Consider the following 21226-nt stretch of genomic DNA (forward strand, 5'->3'; position numbering starts at 1 on the left):
ATAACAGTTTTTCTCCTGAGAAACAGTTCTTGGTTTGCCTTGGGCACTAGCAGTGACTGAATATTTGACCATGGTCCACCAAATTACTGAGACCTGAGTTGCCTATCACAAACTGGATATTTTCTGACCCACCGAGTCATAAAGCTTGACATGGACACTCCATCATCAAATGGAAGTGTTGTGTATGAGACTGAGTTCAAACAGGTCCTAAAGGGACAGGTAATTTGCATAAGCAACTAACCCAGGTATATCTGTGGACTCTAACTCCTGCTACATAGCTTAGCTTTCTCTCTCTCAACCTTCACTTGTAGCCTCATAGGGAGTTGTGACAAAAAAACGGTTGTTTTGAGTTGCTGCCTAGGCATTTTACAGTATAATTTTACTTTACATTTTACTCTGCTTACACCTAGAGTCTGGACATTTAGATAAGAACCTGAGCTTAGAATTCCCACCACAAGTTCATGCTTCACTTTTCCTGGGTACCTTTTGAAATAACCACTTAAAGTTGAGCCTGTGAAAAGTTAGTGACCTCTGCCCCAATCACCTTTAAGTAATATGTATCTTCTACTATGTCCTCTATCTACTGCTTGCCCATGACCTGAGATGATGGGCTGCCCTTCCTCCAACTCACTGTGCACGCCCCATTCTGTGATTTGTAAGTAATAAATCTGTAACTTTACTTCCTTTGTGTGAGTATACTGAAACTATGCTTTCAATCAAAATGACCCCAAGGTTTCACTTCCCCGAAGTGGGATCTTGGATGCTAAGGGAGCTACCTACCAATGCCAGTGGGTGGCTTTTGCCTCCTCATTAAGCAGGTCATAATTTGCATATTCTTAATTAATACACAATATTATGTGTCTCCCAACACAGGAGTTCCTTATGGCCAAATAACTTAGGAAGAAAAAAATCCATACTTGATGTAAAGATGATTATATTTGCATCTTTCGAAGTGTGGCTGCAGTATTACAGATCTTCTGTGAGATACTCCTGAAGGACAGTACTAGAAAATGATCTCAAAATCAATTTTTTGTAAAATTTTGTGCAGTGAACCTGGTTTTTCATTTTGGCTACAAGGAGAGATGGTCAGAAGCTCAGTGATTCATGTTGGAAGCTACTGGTTTGTCTAGATTATAGGGAATTGGAAGCAGGATCGGAAGATTGGCGACAAGGAGTCTCTGTGAGAGGCATGTGGCTTCTATAAATGAGCACAGAAAGTGAAGATCTCCTTAATCTGGTATCAGCTAAAATTCCTTCTCTTTCCTGGTTCTGTTTTAAAACATCTAGTAAAGAGTTTACCTTCTTTCTCCTATCCTATCTTGATAATCTGGCCTCTGAGACTGCAACTTTTCACCTAAGGAAATTGTAATTTTCTTCTAATTTTTTCCCTTTGATTCTGTTTAAGATCCAACCTGCTTTTTACATTGATTTTCTTTCTCCTTGAGTCTGAACAAAATCACATGCTGGAGATAGAGTTGTCCAGCATTTGGCTTTCAAAAATGTCATTTTTAGCCTTTAGGATGTAATAGCACCACTGGAATTTTTCACTACTTCAACTCAAACAGTTGCTGTATACCCTGTACCATAAAGGGCCCGTTCTTTTTTATCTATTGATTGATAAGATATGATTCTAGTGACCACAGGAGGTGTACAATCATGTTCAGGGCTTACAAAATTCAGAGCCAAATTGAAGCAAAATGGTAGAAGTGATTCTAGATGCCTATGGTCAAGTCATTTCAGCCTACTCCCTTAAAATTTCATCTCCATCCCCGGTTATAGTTAAATGTAAAGAAAAGTGGATAGAATTTGATCCTAACATTGAAAAATAGAAGTCTCAAAAAAGCAGGCCCCATAACTACAATATAACCACTTTGATTACCATTTCCCTGTAGATAGAGTTGTTTTACAGCTATATTCCTGGTTGGCAAGTGAATTTTAAAAAGAACTTTGCTGAGAATTTTTCTTTCTATTTATGCTTATCTTCAGAGCCTCTGATGGCCCAGAGACAAACTGCACCAAGATGCAGTAGGGCCCTGCCACCCTAAAGAGGTGAAGTCACCACTCTGGTCTAAGCTTCCAGAAAGACTCTTTCTCAAATGCAAGAGTAAAGAGGATCTCTTCTAAACACAAGAACATTTCTTCTTATCAAGTTTTAGGTATAGGACAAACCTATCTTGATCCCAAAATGAATTCTCTTCTTTCTAAACACAAACTGGACCTTGAACTATAAGTAATTAGGGAAGCTGTAGTTAATACTCAAACACCAAAGCTTGTAGGGCCATGCTAATTTGCCATCCAAACCCCAAGGGTACAAGGCACTTTGAAATGCTGAGCTCTCCATATGGGTCTTTGCCCTCCAAATGCCTCTTCCCTGCCTAGATAAAAGGGTTCCTTGCCCAAATGCCCTGTGTTGGCATTTAGCACCTAGAGTGTTAATCACTCACTGATACTACTTGTAGGTTCTTAACCAATTGAACACAAGCAACAGGAAGTCAAATGCACCTTGTAAATAGAGTTTCAGTTTTGTTGGCTGGCAGTCCCTGATGAACAATGTTAGAGGCTGGAGCTAGGGTAGAGGCCAGAATTTCCTCCATTCCTATCACTTCCTTCCTTTCCTCCCAACGTGGGCCTTGTTCCTGACCTGTAAGGAGAAGTGTTTCTGGAGGGCACACATTCTTCCCAAGCAACCATACAGAATCCAGCTAGAAGGAGACCGGTGTGCGGGTGGCTTTTCAAGGCTGTGCCTCATCCCCATCGTGGTCAGCGTGGTGGATATGTGTCAGATTATTCTCAGTCTTTCCAGCCTGATCTGTTTTTATCTTCATGAGGAGGAATGAGTAAAGGGCAAAGAGAAGATTCGGAAGTATTCACCCCAATACTGCCCCTTAATCTCTATGGAGATGTGAAAGGGGAGGCAGCTTGTTCCCTGGATTCCAGCTGAGACGAGGACACTGCTCTGGTTTTCACGAAATCATTCTTGGATGTTTCCGTGGCTGGATGTGAGATATGTTAGAAAAATATTTTTAGAACTTCAAAAGCTTAGCTTTAGCTTTAGATTACCTTGTAATTATCCAGTGGATTAACCTTTTATTGTTCATTATAAAACAAGATAGACTATTTCTCTTGCTTGATTCCTTTGAGCCCAGAGACTAAGAATGAGAAATCTGGTTTATACAGAAACGTTAATGTTCAAGGTCAAAAAGCACACTGATGAGCTAGAACGTCTTTATTTATTGAATCTGCTTACTTCATCTTACATCAAACAGAATTGTCCAGATGCCTTTCTCACAAAGAAAGCTGTGTGGTGCTGTATCAAACTGCTGCCTCACCACCGTGGGAGCTGAAAGTCTTCAGGAGACAGCTCTTCTCTCAATAAAGGTTTCCTGAGATATTTCTTACTAGAGTCCACATGATACTGGCATAAGTCCTGAGAACATAATGATAGACACTGCCTTATGCTTATCTCTCATGATGGTCAAAGTATCAAGCAAATACAATATTAATCTTTTAAATAAAATCTCATAAATCCACACAAAATTCTGGTTGATAAATACAATGAGAGCTTTTAAAGAACGTCTTGTTGGTCTACGCATCTGGTCACAATGTAGATAAAATTACAACCCCCTCTGTGCGTTTCCATCAATGTAACCCAAGAAGAACCATATGAATATCTTATATCTATACAAATATCTCATATGAATATGAAAATGTTGTGTTTTATGACATTTTACCAAACAGAGTTACTCAAGATTTTTAAAAAAGCTTGTTGTTCATGTAGGAAAGGGAACACACTGGCCCAGATAACTGGGAAGTCCAAGGGGCATTTGGCTTCAAGCAAATTTCAAACAATGTCGTCAGGGTCCTGCTTCCTCCTTATGTGTCACTGCATGAGGGAAAGACTGGCCAGTGGCGGCCTCAGGCCTGCACTTGCTGCTCCTAATCTTGGTCAGCAGCTCGCGCATTTGGAGGATTCTCTCTCGCGCGGCTCACATGTTCCTGCCTTAACACTGCTGTTGAGCACTATGCCTGGTCAGACCTCATCATGAGCCTCCTACCCTTTGGCCCAACTGTACGGAATAAGAAAGAAGTAATTCCACAAAGGAATGATGCCGCAAGGTAAAGGGGGAAAGGCAAGTGCCAAACAACCGAAAGTGTTTAAAAGAGCAATCAGCTCCCCACAATAGGCCCTTCGAGATTTTGAAATAGCAAGATTCTTAAGCCGACAATAGTGTGCTAATAAGTGTTTGAAACAACTGGAGGTCTGGAGGGAAAAGGCCCTAATTTGTACATATGCCAGATTCTGTGGTGTAAATACCCAAAGGCTGATTTCAAGCTATTAACCTCAGATCGCCACACATGAAGTTGGGAAGAGATGTGTGGTACCACGCCATTGCTTAGTATTTCTACCACACAGATAACAGTAAAATGTAGTAAAACAATTAAGCAGTGACAAGGTTTGAGTATTTGTTACATTTAGTTTTAATATAATGTATTTAACTGCAAGTTTATATCATATAGTCTTTAATAATGGTTTTAATAACCTGGCTTGTATTGCCTAGCTCTTCTGATTTTAAATCCATTCTCACAGGTCACTCCCTACCAAGGATAATTTACATGTGTACCTGTCTGGACTCAAAACGCCCTCATTAAGAACTTGATTATCCAAGTTCTATTTTTGGTAGGACAAACTGCTAGGTCTTTTCTATTTTTAAATGCAAAGTAAAGAACTGTGTTCTGAACTCAGAACAACTTGCTTTCTTTGGATACCAATAAGTTTAGCTACACCAAAATAGCAAAGAAAATTTGTTTGTCATTTAATTATCTTCTTTAAGATAAACTTAAAAAATACATACAAAATCTATTCCCACAGAGACAAGGTCAAATACAAACTACATCACCTGCAATGAATAAAATACAGTCACAGAGGAACAAAAGAGAATAAAGTCACATCATCAGTTAAAACCAAGAATTCAATATAGGTATGTCAATTAAATAAAAATCAAAGCCATGTACTGCAGAACTACTCTTCAGAATTCAAGGAAATATTGTACACAAGTTCAAAGACTTGCTGACATGCGACTCCTATTCTTTTCCAGGGAGGAGGCCAGAAAGAAAACTGAAAAGTTTCATTTCATGTTTGCTCTCCCTCTGAGATAACTTGTTCTCCAAATTATTCTGACCCAAATGGATGGACTGGAAGCCCTCAGGGAACAACCAAAAGCATTCAGAGAAAGAAGAGCCTGTGCTGTCAGTGGGTTGTTTATGACTGACAAGTGTTACAATGAGGGCTGTGCAGGGAAACCCGAGCAAGGATGAAGGAGCTCTAGGCTAGGGTAGAATTCTCATCTCTGACCTTTTAGTTGCATCTACACCAGTTGCAAGTTAAATTAAGGCCTTTTGCACAGGCCAACTACCAAGCATGGGGCCTCTCCCTGTCTGTAACCCATCATTTCTTTAGGGAAAAATAGGTAAATCACTCTCTCACTTTGGGAGTCAACTGCTATTATCTGAAACACTGTGTTCCCTAAGCAACAGAATCATGCCAAAGGCAATGGACATATTTCTCTTTAATGAATTTCACCATTGTCACTTTTGGCCATGATTATAGAACAGTGTTAATCCAATTTCCCTACAAGTTGTGTGGGTTTGACTCTCCCTAATGTTCTTTTAATAGCTGCTGAGTGTGTTACTTGGAAAATGATGATGAAGTTATAAAGATAGCTTCATGACTTCACCCAAGAAAAGGGGAAACAAAGAGGTGGCTGGCGAATTGGAAAATCCTTTTGAAGTGCAGAAGCCCTTTCAGAAATGGGTGACAGGACAGTGGTAGCCCTGGGGCACAAGCCGCCCCCATCACCAGGGACAATTAGCTTGTTCCAATGAATCTGTCTGTTTCAAGATGATGTGTTATAAATACCCCCCACCTCGGTAAACTCCCTCAATATATATTAAAAATCTCCATGGTTCATTAGGGCTTTATTCTGGGCTGTTAGAAATCAGCAGGAAATTTGGGTACCGTGAAAAGAAAAAGATGAATGTTTCTGAGACCAAAAAATCATCCTCGTACATCCCGGGGCAACCTTATTCAATAGAATATGTCTGGGTGGAAGTTATTTTTTTCTTCTCAGTCTGGGTGATAATCGGTGAACAAAATTCCACTGAAGCTCACAAGATGCCAGTTCTGGAGACACTGGGAGGCTGAGGAAAGAGCGCCTCTTGCCAGCCTTAGGCAGGGGCTCTGCACCCTGGCGAGTGCAGAAGAGGCCTAATGGTCTCTGGGCATCAGAGTGGCGCAGCCCAGACAGAGCGAGGAAAGAAGCAGGACCACGGGAGGAAAGAGAGTGGGACTGTCCTTTGATGGAGGGGCTTTGTACTCTCTGAATTCAAGGGCAAAGGAGAAAATCTAAGCAGAGTGGAAGAAGTAGGGAGACACCAAGCTGTGGAAAAGAGTACAAGGGGATCCCAAGGTGGATCCCTGAATTCAGCTCTGTAATCTTGTTTTCTGTTGCCACAGGTCACACAGGACCAATGGCCTAGTGACTGGTTTCTTACTTCCTTCTCCTTACCTGCACACGTTAGCTTAAGGAAGCCAGTTTTCGGGGGGTCTCTCATGCATGTCACAGAGTCAGGCAGTGAGTCTGTGTGAGTCAGGAGGCCATTTGTACAAGAAGGGGGTCTGATTTGGTATTAGGAAAGACATAAAAATGAGGCCATATGTAGAGGTTTTAGAATGGGCGAGCTTAGAGACTATATGGTAGCATAGTAACAGTGCTGTGTGATACCACCATGGAATTGGTTGTTTGACTGTAGCCAGGCCTGCTGTACACTTGAGGTCACGGCAGTAAACTATGAAGCAGCAAGAGTTTTTCATGAGTTAGCAGGCTACTGAATCCTTGACTACTGGTAGGAAAGAGAGCTAGGCTCTTGTGAGCCCAGGCCTTCATGTGGGCTTCTGCGAGGCAGGAAGGAGACATCAGGAACCGTTCCACTCACTCCTACCAGTTAATTCACACATTTAATAAATATTTGTCAGCACCTATTGAGTGTCAGGCACTGTTCAAGTCACCAGAAATATAGATGTAAACCAAACAGGCAACAATCTTTGCCTTCTGAGAGCTTATCTCTGGCAGGGGGAAGAGACAACAAACAAAATTAATAAGTGTGGTATAAAGATAAGCAATTAAAATATTTTTGTTCAGGTACACCTGTACCTGTGGTAAAACCATACAGAAGAGCAAGAGAATACTAAACACAGAATGGCTGGTTTGCTAATAAGCTGAAGTAAAAGCTACCAGAGACCCATCTGGAGGTCAGGTTTCCTGAGGTGACACCAGCCCTCTGTGGTCTAGCCCAGCTCAGAGGTAGTTCTGTTTGTATGGTGTTTAGCACCTTATCAGCCCAGAGAAGAGCTGTGATTAGATTCTGGTAACTGAAAAAAGCTCCTAGTTTGACAATATGTGTGCAGGGTTGGCTCTAGAGCAGTGTCTCCAGTCCAGTCAAGTACCCTTGGCCTGCTGGGGGCTCAGGGCCAAGCCTGGGCACTTTTGCTGTGGCCCCGTGTTCTCAGTCCTTGCTGAACTTGGCCACGTACTCTGTGAGGCAGACCAGGGCCCCACAAACAAGCAAGCTAAATAAGGATCCCCACTGTGATCATGCACTTGTGTCTTCTCCTTATGAAAATTCATCAGTCTGCTACAGGACTTCTTCACAAAATGGTGATTTATTATCTATTTTTCTTTCATATGGGCCCACTCAGAATTAATCATGTTTCTGGTCCATGACACTCTCCATGAATGGCCTCTTTTAGCTTCCTCTTTGCTGGTTGGTGTCTTTTAGTAATGTCATCAGCAAGTGGGACTATGTTAGCTTCTGCACAGCAAAAGAAATGATCAACGAAAGAAAAAGGCTACCTACAGAATGGGAGGAAATACTTGCAAACCATATATCTGATAAGGGGTTAACATCCAAAATATATAAGGAACTAATACAACTCCTCTGTGGTCTAAACCTCCAAACAATCCAATTTAAAAATGGCCAAAGGCCTAAATAGACATGTTTCCAAAGAAGATATTCAAAGGCCATCTGGCATATGAAAACGTGCTTAATGTAACCAATTGTCAGGGAAACACCAATCAAAACCACAATGAGACATCACCTAATACCAGTCAGAATAGCTAGCTAGTATCAAAAAGACAAGAAATAAGAAGTGTTGGTGAGCATTTCCACCTCAGACACTGCTGGTGGGAATGTAAACTGGTGGAGCCACTAAGAAAAGCAGTGCGGAGGGTCCTCAGAAAATTAAAAAGAGAACTATCATATGATCCAGGAATCCACTTCTGGGAATTTACCTGAAGGAAACAAAACAACAACTTGAAAAGATTTCTGCGCTCCTATGTTCACTGCAGCACTTTTACCATAGCCAAGACATGGAAACAACCTAAGGATCCATTGGTGGGTGAATGGATAAAGAAGAGGTGGTACATATATACAATGGGGTATTATTTAGCCATGAGAAAGAAGAGTATCCAGCCATTGCAACAACATGGATAGACCTTAAGGGCATTATGCTAAGTGAAATAAGTCAGGCAGAGAAAAACAAATACTATATGATCTCATTTATGTGTGAAATTTTTAAAAAAACAAAATTAATAGAAACCAAGAACAGACTGGTGGTGCCAACAGTGAGGAGTAGGAGGTGGGGGGAGAGAAGAAGGTGGTCAAAAGGGGCAAACTTTCAGTTACAAGATAAACAAGTCCTGGGGATGTAATGTACAGCATGGTGACTGTAGTTAACAATACTGTACATTTGAAAGTTGCTGAGGAGTAAGTCTTCAAAGTTCTCATCAGAAGAAAAAAATAACTTGTAACTATATGATGTGATGGATGTTAACTAATTGTGGTAATCACTTCACAATATGTGCATGTATTAAACCATTATGTGTATATCTTAAACTAATAGTGTCATATGTCAATTATATCTCAATAAAACTTGAAAAATGGCATCATTAATATACCATTCAGTAAAGAACAAAAACAAAAACAGCTAGAAGAAAGATGATAACCTACACATGCCTTTTTTGGTCCTTCACCATTCTCCTTTGCCTCCCCCACCACAAGGTACCTCTATCCTGAATTGGTGTTCATCTTTCCCTATTTTCTTTCCTATCAAAATTATTCTTAACTTTACAAAAGTATCACATTATATATTATCTTCTAGGACTTAGTTTTTTTACTTAATATATTGCTAAGATTCATAATAATATTCTGTTAGGTGAACGTGCCACTGGTTATTCACTGGTCTCCTGACACAGGCTCTTGGGTTGCTTATGTATTTTATTTTTATGAACAATGTGTTAAGTATATCTAATAGAATTGCTCACAAGGGCTATCAGTGTTCAAATTCATAATACTAAACTGTTTTCTAAGTGGTTTTAATACTTTTCATTCCCTTTAGCAATGTATCAGAGATCCTGTGGAACTACATTCTCCTAAATACTTGATATTGTCAAACTTGAAAATTTTGCTATTTGAAAATATAAAATATACTATCATATTGTGTTCTTGGTTTGCATTTCCTCAATCACTGTGAAGTTGATAGCATTTCAAATATTTGTTTGCCATATATTTCCTTTCCCATGAAATGCTTGGATGGAATAATATTTGGAAAAAGATGAAATTAGAACCTTTCCACATTTCATATACAAAATCAACTTCAGCAGACTGAGGACTTAAATATAAGGAAGGAAAGTTTATGCTCCTATTAGAATATGTAAGTGAATATGTTTTAGATCTTGATGTAAGATTTCCTAAATAGGACACAAAATTATTATCTATGAGGTATTGACAAATTTGACCATATTAGAGTTGAGAAGTTAAAAGACATGTTCAACCTAGTGAAAAGACCGGTTACAAACTGGAAGAAAGTATTTACAATACATGCTACCAACAAAAGATTGGTATCAAAATAATATTTATATGAAGAACAAACCATTAAGAAGGACATAATAATGATAATAGAAAAATAGGAAAAGGCATGGGCAGATCTTTCTTTTATTTCTCATTATATACTAATCTATTTTTAAATTTGTGTAATGTTAAATGATTAAGACTATGAATTCTAGATTTTTTTTAAAGGCCTGAGTTCAAATCCTTTGTCTGGCACTTATTAATTGTGTAATCTCTAGGAGGTTTTCTTAAACTTTCTAAATCTCAATGTTCTTAACTATAAAATGTTATTGAGCCATCAACTGATGAATGGATAAACATGAGGAGGTATATCCTTACAAGGGAATATTACTCAGCCATAGAAATGAATGAAATACTGGCATGAGCTACAAGAATGAACCTTGGAAACATTATGCTAAGAGAACTCAGCTGACACAAAAGGCCATATATTTTATGATTCCATTTTTATGAAGTACCCAGAACAGGCAAATCCATAGAGACAGAAACTAGGTTAGTGGTACCAGAGACTGGGGGTAGAGAAGACTGGGGAGTGACTGCTAATGGGTATGTCATTGCTTTTTGTGGTGACAAATGTTCTGGAATTAGATAGTGGTGATGGTTGCACAACCTTGTGAATATACTAGAAAGCACTGCATTGTACAATTTAAAATGTTAAATTTATGGTATGCAAATTATGTCTCAATTTCAAAAAAGAAAAATATGTTATTGTTAGTATTGAATGAGGTAACTAAAATAAATGTCCCAGCACATGGCCAGGTACATAATGAACATGCAGAAATGTAAGGTAGTTTTTAAAAATGCTATTCCATTGTCTTTTTGTACACTTTTCCCCTAGCTATAAATATCTCTCTCCAGAATGTATGTTATGTGACTCAGATTTCACATAGCATTGTCCTGAAAATGATCTTCAAAAATAGGATCAAAAGAATTGTGATGACTCTTCATCAGAACAATAGCTACCATTCAGGACTGCTTATTAGATATCAATCCCAATACTAAATGTTTTCTAAAAATAAGTTCTTGCTAAATCTACAGAACAATCCTGTGAATTAGCCCTACATTACATTTAAGAAAGCTGAAACTCTTTTGCCCAAGATCACACGACCAGTTGATCTGAGAATAAAACCAAGAACTTTTAAACTCCAAAATCCGCTTCTCTATGCTATACTACATCACACAAATGGGTAAATTACTGAGGAGAAAGGATGAAGAATATTAAAAAATGTAATGAAATAGTTAAATCCAATAATATGTTCATATCATTTAAAAATAAAGCTGTCTAGCAATAGGATTTTTCTTTGAGCAGTAAGAATTTTATTTTATAAATAGACTGCTACTGATGGTGGTGGTTTTGTTCCTGAAATTCTCCAAATTTCCTTTCATATGCAACACAAAATGTGGATGAACTTACAGTATGCAAGAGGAACCAAATTAGTCATTTAAATGTCAATTCTGTGAATGTCACTTTAATCAAAGCATTTGAAATCCCCTCATCACGATTTTTCACAGCATCTCTCATAATTAGGAAGAGCTTTGAGCCAGTACTATGGTGTTAGAAAAATTTGTAATTGACAGCATATGACTGAAATATCATCAATAAAAATACCAGCCTGTAAAATCATTGAGAAATGTAGCCTTCTAGCAAGTTGGTTTCTATGAACAAATCTCCATAGAGATTTTATTTTTACCCCAGACTTTATTTGATCTACTGGCAACCACAGACTTTGAGCTAACGCTGAAGATATCATTAGAATAGTTTCCTCTCATCGGTGTACCAAATTCTCACAGTTCATCAAAAGTATGGTGCTTGAGGTCACTAACCATTCAGAAAAAGCCACAAAAAGAAGCCAAATGTACTAACAGTGGCCAAAGGGGAAGGGAATGGGGGTGTAGGGAGTGTGGGAAGGGAGGGAGAAGGGGAATAAGGGGCATTACAATTAGCACACACAATATAGGTGGGGGTCACGGGGAAGGCAGTATAGCACAGGAAAGACAAGAAGTGATTCTATATCATCTTACTATGCTGATGGACAGTGAGTGTAATGGGGTGTGTGGCGGGGACTTGATAATGGGAGGACTCTAGTAATCACAGTGTTGCTCATGTAATTGTATATTAATGATACCAAAAAAAAAAAAGCCAACTGTGTTTGAATGGAAGGCAAAGTTTCTTCTTTCAACTTAGGTAAATTGCATTCTGTGTATAAGGGCCAGCACTTCCTTGATAAAATCTCGTTCTCAATATAGCAGAAAGCAAGGCATTCCACATTGCCATGAGTCTACTGCTTTAAGGAAGAACTAATCTTTGTTGGTGCATTCTGTGATGTGAACACTATAATATTTGCCTTCCATATGCTATCTCATGCATCCAATATCATGGCTCCTCTCTTATAGTCAGGAAATGGAAGCTTAAAGCTGTTAAGTAACTTGCATAGCTAGTAGGTAGAGGTGTCAAGATTAGAACTGATTTAAATATGACCCTTAAAATCTAGGCTGCTTTCATAGCACTATGCTCCTTCTCAGAGAAATACACTGGTTAAACAAGGAAGAATATTGTGAACATGAAAATGACCTAATTCTTATTATACAATGAGATTTTAAAGATATATGCTGAAGAATTATTATATTCTAAAATTAAAGATATTGTTATTTGTACAGCTTAATTGTCCTGATTGTTATGGGGGAAAAAATCTTATTCCTCATTCCTTATGCTTCCAGGGAAAAACTGCTAGTTCCTTCTTCCACTTGGTTCTCATTCTTCTGCAAGGGAAGGATGTGTCACATTCATTGACCCTCTCCACTAGCCTATTGTGGGGAAAATGGAAGTTCCTGTGGCCAGGATCCTCACCTGAGTCTACACTACTTGATGATATAAGTAGTACTAAGATGTAGCTACCCTTGCCCTGCTGATCCCTCTATGAGGACCAGGGTCCCTCTCAATATCTGTATATCCATCTCCCTCACCTCCATGTCTTTGCTCAAATATTGCTGTCTTGCCAATGGTTTTCAGCCCAGGACAAGTTCACTATGGATTCAATGAGACCAAAGAAATGACAGTGAAACATTCTTGGAGTGAAAGGGTTTATACCCAACTTTATTCCCATGGTGGCAGGTCTATCATTAGAATCCTGTCCACTCAGAGCAAGTCTGCATGCAGCAAGTCAATCTCTGCCTCTGGGCCTCTCTGCTCCCAGAGCCACCTCAGTCTCTGTCCTTGGTGCTGCCACCACTCCAGTCTCTGCTCTCCTGCATCCATGCAGCCCTGCAGCCATACAGCAGCCCAGAGCACTTGGCAGAGATCTTTATATAGAGTCAGAAACAACATACTGCCCACACGTGTGTAGTGAGTGAGCCAACCAGGGCCAGGTGAGAATCCTGGCCACAGAAACCTTCACTTTATCCACACTCCACCCCTCCAGGATTCTTGCTTCTCAATCTATGTGACTTTAATCCTCTGCAGTGGTCCCTGTGTGAGAAAGCTGGAACATTGTAACCAAATTCCATAATAACATAATACAATGTACAAATAACAAATTATGCCAAATTATAATAACCCTCAAGCCTGAGGAGATCCACTGCTACCAAGCAGTCATCCTGGCTGTATTCAAACCAATTCTATTCAAAGTAGTTAACAAAAAGGACCATGGGTGGGCTTTACAGTACCCACCTTCTCCAGCCTCTCCAGCAGAAAGTCTTGCAGACACACAGGCCGGTCTCGTTGCTTTGTCTCTGGCTTCTGCTTCATCTTCAGCAGCTGGAACTACTGCTCTGGTCTCAGTTGTTGCCACAGATTCGGTAAGAATCTGTTTGACTTTCTATCCATCTCTTTCTGTCTGCTCCTGCCTTTATGAAATCAACCCACATCTGGGTTCTTGTGACTTTCATGGGGCCCTTTAAATTCTTCCTTCGAGAAGCAGACCATATTTCCTTTTGTGCTTTCATTGCTTGAACCTGGAGACAGAAGCAGAGCATGGAGCGCTCCGGGACCTGTGGAGGGGGCTGCACCTCTCCTGGAGGAGCCTGCAGGTACTGAGTCTTTATTTTCCTGCAGGCTTTCCACCAGCTTTCAACTGGGTGGGGTTTCAACTGAGGAGGGGCCGATGCCTCTGGCACCCTCAGGGCCTCCACACCCACCTGTTCATCAAACCTCTGCTCCTCCATTTCTGGGGCTGATGGCTCCACTACATCTTTCTCTTACCCCATGGCACCTGGCAGCCTGCACTCTCATGCTGCTTCCTCTTGAGCTGCCACATCTTTTACCATTTCCACAGCATCTTGTAATGATGCCATTTCAGTCACCAACAAATTTTTTACCTCCTTGACAGCAGCTTACAGCTCACATTCTCATGCTGCCCCTTCTTGTGCTTCCTGCAGGAGGGCATCTTTCTCCTTTACGGCCTTTCTCAATATTGTGAGAAGAAAACTCCCCACCATTCCCGTGGCCTCATTGGCACTCTGTTTCTCTGAGGAATTCCCTATTTTGCTAAGGGCCAACTCTACTGCCTCAGGTGTGGCCTCCACCCCTTCCCAGTCTTGGGGTGGGCCCAGCCCTCTAGGAGGCAAGCCATGTCAGACCACATGTCCACTGGGGGACACTCAAATGTCTCCCTATTGGCAGGGTCCGGGGGTTTGCAATGCAAGGAGCAAAGAAGGCAGCGGGAGTCGCCATGAAGGGTGCTCAAAAGAGGCCACTTTATTCTGCAAAAAGATGTACTTCTTATACTGCCACAGTTCTAATTCCTGGTTGCATAAGTGTTTAAGGTATGCATGCATATGGCCTTCATGGCCAGGTGTCTGGCCTTCAAGGCACTTATCTAGCTCCTTTCTCATGGGTACAACACACTGTGTTTTCAGGTTTCTCAAGGCCAGACATATCTGGGATGAAGCAGCGGACAGCTGTCCTCATAGAATAGTAGGGAAAGTGGAGGGGGGAGGACTTCCCTACACCCATCCATAGGCACAGCCCACTGAAACACTCCTCCCATGAGGGCAGCCTGTTCTTTTCCGTGGTCAACAATGAATCCTGCTGACTATCGCCAATTGTCTTGCCAGTGGGTATCAGCACCAGGCAGATTCACTATGGATTCAATAAGACCAAAGAAATGACAGTGGAATATTCTTGGGGTGAAAGGGTTTATACCCAAGTTTATTCCCATGGTGGCAGGTCAACCACTAGAACCCTGTCCACTCAGAGCCAGTCTGCATGCAGCAAGCCGGTCTCTGCCTCTGGGCCACTCCATCCCTGCAGCCATCTCAGTCTCGGTCTTCGGTGCCGCCACCACTCCAGTCTCATCTCCGCTCTCCTGCAGCCATGCAGCTGTGCCACCTTCTCACCCAGAGCACTGGGCAGAGCTCTTTATGTAGAGTCAATAAGGACATCTTCCCATACGTGTGTAGTGAGCTAGCCGACCAGGGCAGGTGAGAATCTTGGCCATAGAAGCCTTCACTTTATCCACATAATAGCATTTACTATTTTCTACCATATATAACTTACTTATTATATTTATTACATATTGTATGTCTCACCAACTGGAATGTGAGTTCTTTGTGTGTTTAGTTCATATAGTCCAAGTGCATTGAGACATATTTGTTTAATGAATGAACAAATGAATGTAGGTGAAACTATGCATTTTTGTTTCCTCCCATTTCTGCTTGCAAAGCAATTAAGTATTTTCTGAGTTCTGTTTTTTGCAAAGCCACACTAACTCAGCAAGGAGCAGGCAGCACACATAAACCTTCAGTTCTGTTCAAGCACTTTCCCCAGTGTTTCTGACTTGTAGGTTTGTACACAGATGAATGTTTTGCATGGTCCACAAATGTCTTCAGCTCTCCAGCCTGTAATATCTATTTTCTTCTCTCTGTACTATTGTAAAATTAAGAAAGAGAAACAGTTCTAAGTTTTCCTATGGAAAAAAGTGCTCTGCTCTGCCTTATATTTGGGGATGTCTGTACAGGCTAATGACAGAAAAACAGAAGCAGGTCTAGAAAGGACTTGGAGAAATGATCACCTGGTGCAGTCTGCTTTTTACTCCTAAAATTTTTTTTTTCCAAACCCATCCCCAAGGAAATAAGGATCACATCTTCTTTTAAGGTTATCTGAACAAAAATGCTCTGTCATCCTCTTGTAAAGCTCATTCCTAGATCCTCCTCTTACCTCTAATTTCTGACATCTGTGTTTAAGTGGTTCCATTTTCAGTTGGAATCTAAAATCTCCAGGCTGTATTTTGAATCTGCTTCACATGTCATTTGTTCAGTGCTGTAGAGTGTACTGTTGGTGCTAACCATTGTGCTCACCTATGCTGAAGATTCCAATTAAAACAACAACAGAGCTCTTATAAATATGGGATTTTTCCCTTTTATTTTCATATAAGATAGATGCTGCCAAGTTTTCTTCTTCCATTTTCCAGATAAGGAAACACAACTCTGAAGAAGTTCAATGATTCACCTAAAGTCTCATAGCTAGTGAATTGCAGCACCACATCTCTAACTTGTGGGCCTGCCTCTAGTGTAGTACTGTAGTGTTGACATTCACTGCAGCAGATATTTGCAGCTACCCACCCACATCCTCTCGTCCTCTTACCACTCACTGGATAGGAAGTGTCAAGCGAGCCTGTGACCAGCTGCTAGAATGCATTTCCCAGCCCCCGCGGCAGTTAGTCATGGCCAGTGCGATGCGGGTGTGGGCCACTGGCCCTGTGTGTCTCTTCATGCTCTTTCCCCTCTACAGGACACAGGGAGGGTGATGTCCAGAACAACTCTGGAATACTAGAACAGTCATCAGCCTGGGTCCCTGAAGACCTGCTCTGGACTGTTACTCAAGGGAAAAGCAAAACAAAACACCTTGTTCATTAAGTCGCTGAATCTTTTGGGTGCATATGTTGCTTCAGCTCAGCTTTCCCTTAATTTTTACAACTCATTGCCATTTTGCTTGAACATTTTCAGTATTGAACTTGAACACTTTACCTCTCATGGTAGTAAAAGATTAACTCTTTATGTTGAATTAATCTTTTTTTCCTATTTCTTTCCTTTAGAGTGACCAGAATCTCAGTACACTTTTTCAAAATAACTTGCAAATATTTGAACGCAGTTTAAGGGCAACCAAGTCATTTTTTTCTTCAGAAGTTGCAATAAGCTATTGTGTTTTGTGAACATAAAATAATCAGTAAAATGAAAGACTACCTGTCTCCTAAAATGTGCTGCTTTGCATGGCATTTGGTATCACTTTTTTCTTCTTCTGCTTCTTTTAAGGCCAGGGAGGGCAGAGCCATGGAAAAAATTCTCCTCAGAAAATTTTGGTTCATTCCTCTTCCCCGTTTCACTGTGACATCAAGCAGACTCATAAAAATCTGATGAAATGGAAGTATTTGGGGGTCACAGGATCTAAGCTGACTAGATTACAGGTGAATCTTGAAGAGAGAGAGAAAGAGTAAGGGAGGGGAAGCCATGACCTCAGGTGTCATTGTAGAAAATGAAAGCTTTGCAAAGACCTGTGAGGAGAGAAGGTGACATGGAATGGAAAAGGCAGCGAGTGGTTGGAGAGCCCCAGAGCCACTCCCTCCCTGTCCCAGGCCTTCGCAGCGCCACTGCACGGGGTCCATGCTGCTCAGCAGGGCCTTTCTGCTGGAAAGATCACTTTCCCCTCTGACTTTGCCAAACACCCTTCTAACCAGGACTTTCTCTTGGCTCCACAGTTGTCATATACCCACCTAAACATGTGCAGCCAGCTATTCATTCTCTCCCAATTTTAAATGTTCCAGTTAAACACATTTAAAGTGCTCTGCTCCCAGTGAGTCCCTTGACTGGCCCAGGCAGCTTGGAGATGTTCTGCCTGCCTGATTCCTATCGGGAAAGGATTACCAAAGTACAATGATGACTTGAGGTTCTTTTGCCTTCAGTTGCAGAAGTTTCTCCTAACTTGACAGGCAGGCAAGCTAAATGCCTCAGTTCATAAAAGCAGACATAATTTTTTTATGTTGATACAATGGGGATTTCAACCAGTAAAACAGCCTGAACTGTCAGGGCAAATCACCCTTAAGAGTTCTCATAGAATAAGACGGCTGGGAACAGGTGAGGCAGCAGAGAGTGTGAGCTGGGCTGACTGGCCTGCTGACCTCTTAAACTGAGAATACTGAATAGGCCTTACAACTCTGCTGTCATCTTGCCTAATCTCATCCATGTTCCGTCCCCATAACCTCATCCTGCCTCGACTCGCTTTCCCTCTGACTGACCCGTTACTTCCGTGTCCGGATGCTCCAGCAGATGCATCCACAGCTGAGAGCACCTAGGGCTGCTCCGTCCTGAGGAATTGTGTGGCTCAAAATGAGAAGGCAGTTTTCCTGGGCGCAGGCTGTCCATGTCTTGTAATGGTCTCTTCTGCTTTCATTAGTGACAAAAAGAGCTCTTTGTGAGTAGAAAGTACACATGTGCACACACACACACACACACACACACTTGAAAGAAAAGCTAGAATATGTTTCCAACAAAACCCCAGGGCAAAGATACAACCAGTTCTTTTTCTAAAAGGTCAGTGATCAAATGCAAACAGTTGTCATTGGTCTCTGTGGGTTCTGAAGTCATTTTCAAAGATATTGATTTACTTCTGTGAGCCAGGCATCACCCCTTTCCTCCCCGAGCCCTGCCTCTGTGAGATCAGAAGTAATCTATTGGTCTCCATTAGCATGCTAACAAGAGGTCAGCATGCAGAATTTGATCCTCTTTCAGAAAGTCACAGTTTGTGCCCAGGTGTTTGTCCCCTGCCTTGTCCAGTAGAGCTACAGCTGCACGAAAGCCCTCCCAGACGTGGGAAATACACCTCTTGCAGGATGCAGGTCTCTCTCTCCTTTGCTCCTTCTAGAGTTACTCAGGGGGCAGGTTGGAGTTGATTTCTGCATCCTCCTTCATATTCTTTTCAACGACCAGTCCTCCCCACTCTTAGTTTCTATTTTGTAGACAAGCTCCTTAGACTCATGTTCAACCTACTGTTGCTGTCCAAGGTTTCTCCCAATAGCATATACCTCTGACATATACTTTGAAAACTTCCTGACTTCTCCCACCTGTGCCCTCAGAAGGACGCTCTTATCCTTTCAATGTCCAGTTTCTGAGAAAAACAAAACAAAACAGGAAGCCATAGCACTTTAATTAAATGGAATTAATGCTCTAGTCTGAAATGGTGTGTCTGGCGCTTGACTCTTGGTTCTACCTTCTATTATTGGAATAATCAAGTCAGTCATTTAACTTCCAAGAGGCCTGTTCCTATTAAAAGATCTCTGTAATGAGATCCAAACTTGGGGCTCACCTGGAGGTGTCCAGGGAAGAAAGCTTGGAAGATTATCAGGAGTGTAGAATAAGATAACCTAGGGGCAGCCACAGGGCCCACAGAAGCACTCCGCATGTTCAGCATGTTCAGTAAATCTTAAGGGAAAATAGACCCTGGTGTCCGTCTCTAGTTCTCATAAGATTCTGAGATAATTTCTCATGGAATCTTAAGAGCAGAAAAGGACATTGGACTGATCTGGTGGACAACTGTCATTTATAAGGAAGAACACTGAGCTCCTGAGAGGTTACCTGATTTGATTATCAAACAATTCCCTCAGAAGCTGGGCATGTGCCTAGATTCCCGAGACCAGAGTCGGCAGTCTTTGCTGCCTCCACCTCAACTATAAGTTTTCTTGACCAGATTTTATTGTTCTCTAATCCAACTCACTTTTTGTTTGAAGTCTAACATTTTACTCCCCCAATTCCTTTTAAACTTCCTTAAATTTTTGAAGGAGCCAAACCTTTTCTTCCTAAACTTTTTGAAGGTTATTTTTAAAAAGAAAAAACTGAATTTTATGAGAGCTATATACAATGGTTTAAGCACATCTCCTCAACTTTCCTCTTTTTGAGTGTTCTCTCAGGCCCCCATGCAGCACAGATGTGATTTGATCAGTGTGCAGTCCATCCTCTTAGCAGGGGTTTGCAATCTACAGTCCATGGGCCAACATAGCTTACACCTGCTTTTGTTAAAAAAGAAAAAGTTAAATGGGAACACAGCTTCATCCTCTTGTAGACTGTCTATTGTTGTCTCTATAATGCCCCAATCTATTGGTGAAAAACAGTTCCTGAGGAGCATATCATCTTTTATAACCCCAGATTTTTCCTTTATCCCTCTGTTCCAAAGTACACACAAACACATCACAATGAGTACAGTTTTAATAGAGGATCCTTTATACAGTGTTAAAGTCTTAGTGCTTGGCTCAGGTTTGATCAGCATTTGCAGACACTCCATATTTCTTGAAATATCCTAAAGCACTTCTTTTATGACTCAAAGAGTAAGACTAGGCGGAAATGCACATTTTCAGGCTGGTGCTAATGAAACAGGAGCAGTTAGCTATCACGCGATCTGATGTGAGTTATATCTTCCCAGGCTTGTGATCCACCGATGAATTTCTACCAAATGAGATGGAGTCGTCTGAGTTGGAGTTTCCTGGGAAGGAGTAACTCCCTAGGAAAAGTTCACGGTGCCCCCTCTCCAAATTCAAGCTTGTGAGCCGCCCTCCCTGCTCTCAGACGGGGGCGGACGCCCTTCCTGGACGTGCTGGTCTCTGGCTGCCGCCCCCGCAGCAGGTGGCTCAGTTCTCGGGAACTGTAGTGGACCCACTGCAGGGCACCCTGTCAAACCAAAGTCGGCTTCTGGCACCTGTCCCTCTCCCTGACAGCAGGGCACCTCCTCTGCCGCCAGGAGATTAACTGCAGCTCGGAGGGGCCCAGCGGGGCCTGCGTGCACGGAAGTATGTGTGTTTACTTCTCCAGCCCGTGTTTGTTGTCTTTTCTTTTATGAGGTCCTATTAGCAGCCAGCACATCATGCCCTCCCGACATCACACCCACGATGTTCACTTCATCCCATCTATTAACGCGGCCTGTCCCTCCCGGCCGGGCCTGGCCCATAAGGCCTCTGTGGGTCCAGGAGGAGCTCCGCCCTTCCCTGCCCCGAGCACTGGGGCAGGTTTTCTTTGCCTGTAATGCCCAACCCACCCTGGCCATCCCTAAAGCTCTCATTAGACCCTTCAGGCTCTGCTTGAACTCCATCTCTGGCTTTCCCAGTTAGAGTTAATTACGTCTGCTTCTGCCTTTTCAGTAGCATCCTGAGCTAACTCTTACAGCTTTTATAGTGTTAGAAGGTTTTGTTGGTTATTTTCTGTCTCCTCCTCTAGATATAGGCATCTAGAAAAAGGACCCTAAACTTCTTGATGCCCCCCCAGACCCTATACTAGTGTCTGGTAC

This window comes from Manis pentadactyla, chromosome 12 (assembly GCF_030020395.1).
Source record: "Manis pentadactyla isolate mManPen7 chromosome 12, mManPen7.hap1, whole genome shotgun sequence".
NCBI classification, from domain to species: domain Eukaryota; kingdom Metazoa; phylum Chordata; class Mammalia; order Pholidota; family Manidae; genus Manis; species Manis pentadactyla.